The following is a 2809-nucleotide window of genomic DNA, read 5'->3' as shown; positions in this document are numbered from 1 at the left end:
TCTCTTTCAACTGCTTCGAGCACTGAGACTATGTGTTGTTGGGAAAAGTATCCAATACGGAATGCCTCTATCCCACTCTAAGAGGTGATAGTGCCTTAGCAACAAACAAGGAAAGCTATCTGAGTATTCTTCTTTATGAGATGCAAATAGAGGAAGAAAGATGTAACTAACCGGTGTCTTCCGCTAGTTTGTCGATCCACTCTCTCTCTCTCTTTCGTTCGCTTCCTGCTACCTGCTCTTTCACTGGTCCAGCTTCACACGGTTCCTGCAAAGTCACAAGAGTAGAAGACTACACGAAAGATATAGATTCACATGTTGGAAATAATACTGAGAGGGGGGGGGTGAATCAGTATTATCAGATCAGATAAAACTTTTCAATTTCATACTCAGAAACATATACGCGACTTCAGATAAGTTAACCCGCGTGTACACGCGACTGTGTCTAATGCAACTAGCGTATACCCAGAGATCTTATAATTCAGTTAGCTTAATCTTCAGTAAATGCATCAGAACATTATTAAGCAATTTAACAGTAAACAGGCGCAGTATAACAGAACAGAACATCACACAAGAGCCACACACATGAACACCATGATATAAGGTGGAAACCCAATGTGGGTGAAAACCACCTGCTGCAATTCGTCTCTTTCTTCTTTAATGAGAAACTTCTTTTACAATGTACTGGTGCAGTCCTTTACCAGTACGCAGGCTACAACCTGCAGAGGGCTACAACCCTCTTAGCTTTTGTACTAGCCGATCCATTTACTAGTACGTAGGTGCCTACCTACAAAATGCTTCTTTACTCGTTTTCCAGCTGCTAGTGGAAGGGAGCTACAACCCCCTGGCTCTTGTACTGGCTGATATGTTTACCAGTATGTAGGTGCCAGCCTACGATCTACCCGGGACCACGTTTCATACATTTTCATACTGGATCCATAAGACAATCATCATTGTAGTACAACCTGCATCATCAATCACTAAAACATCCAATTCTGAATCACTGTAACCCTGTCAACAACAACCAGACAACATAGCAATCACCAGATCCAGCTCCATATTCAAATATCATACTTCACATTGTATACGCTACTTGGATGAACCCAACCTGCGTGTATACGCTCTTTTACCACAACCAACCCGCGTACAGATCTGTAAATTCAACCTTAAAACTCTGTAGCTATATCAGACATCAAAACATACCCAGATCATAATAATAAACATGCGTCAGTAGATCTAGTCTATCCAGAGTCAAACCATATGAAGATAATCATTCCAACCCTTGAGATCTCGTTCCATCATTCATCATCCTCCACATGAGTGAAACCTTGGTTCAGATCACCAACCCATAACCAGCACTTGGATCTCACACTTCCTCAGATCTTCATCACTCATACTCACAACTTTTGGCCTAATGATCTTCTCCTTATATAGCCTTAGGTCCTTCATAATACCAAGAGCCAAAACCATAGTAACACAATACCATCAACTTCAAAACTAGGGATCGACACGCCCGTCGAGACACAATGGTCCGAAACCATAGGCACAACTTCCAAGGACTAACCGCCATGGACCAAAGGTACTTTTCCACATACACGCGCTTTTGATGAAGCCAACTAGCGTGTACACGCGACTTGGGCTTAACAAACCTGCGTGTATGAACTTTCTTGCCATGCTGTACTAAGATCTGTCCTCTGATTAAGTTGCCATCACTTGTACCAACCTCTGAGCACCTGTACCAACCTCTGAGTGAGTTGCCATCAAGGACAACACTTGAATCATAATGCCAACATCACATTCATAACTAGTTTAGGATCAGATATAAACTAAATATGCAAATATAACAAAACACCATTGAAATACAAGCATATAGGAGAAACTCAAGTAGCTTTATTGATATGATAAACAAGGTTCAAGAGGAGATACAACCAAGTGAGTCCCGATCCAGCATCTACCTCCCAACAAAAGAATCCCTTCCTCTCCTCCAACAAAGCATAAATCACCCAATGTACTAATCTCAATCTCAAACCAACAGCAATTCTCTGCAAATACAAAATTCCAGCCTCCTGAACCTCTGGGTGAGAGATCCATATATAGATGTGAGCAGAGAGGATGAGTCAGCTCATGTTTTGACTTGTGGCTTCTCACTGTCAGTTCTTGCTTCCACTTGGAGGTTGAGAACCTCTTACTCATCACTAGTCGAATTCACTGAGGCAAGTGTCATTGAGGAAGATTCTGGAAGCTTCCAGGGTCTTTACACCTCGTTGAATGAACTTGCCATTTGTCAATTTCTGCTCAGCGCACCCTGGTAGTGCTTCTACCTGCGTTGCAGTGTAGGTAGCCAATGCAGACTTTGCATTTCAGCGCAGACAGCTAGTGGAGCTCTTGAATTGATCCTGATTTGACCATTTCTGAGTGGTTTTTTGTGGAGAACTTCTGGGAGAAGCTGTCATTGGTTGACCTTGTTCCTTTAGGGGTAGGAACAACTTATTTAGGGACTTTGGATCCCTTGGATTATTGACATTTCATGCTCAATGCTGTAAGGCACAAAAATGTCTATAACAGTTGCCCCCTAAAGTATGAGGCCGTTTATCAGGTGAAATGCTTTATTAGGAGGATCCGAAGTTCTTCTGATGCTGGGAGGAGACCTGTAATAAGATACAATACAATACATTATTTTTCATACTGCTTTCATAATCTAGCTAAGGCGGGCATTCCCATGCTCAGCTTTATAAATTAATTTTTCTGTACATAGAACAGACAATCGTCTGATGGTAGACTGATGATTTTGATGAAATCATCATCCTTTTTG

This window comes from Pinus tabuliformis, chromosome 1_2 (genome assembly GCF_031772625.1).
Source record: "Pinus tabuliformis cultivar Carrire ecotype Pingquan chromosome 1_2, CPIR1, whole genome shotgun sequence".
In the NCBI taxonomy this organism is placed as follows: domain Eukaryota; kingdom Viridiplantae; phylum Streptophyta; class Pinopsida; order Pinales; family Pinaceae; genus Pinus; species Pinus tabuliformis.
The sequence above is the reverse complement of the archived record's forward strand: the minus strand, read 5'-3'. Positions refer to the sequence as shown.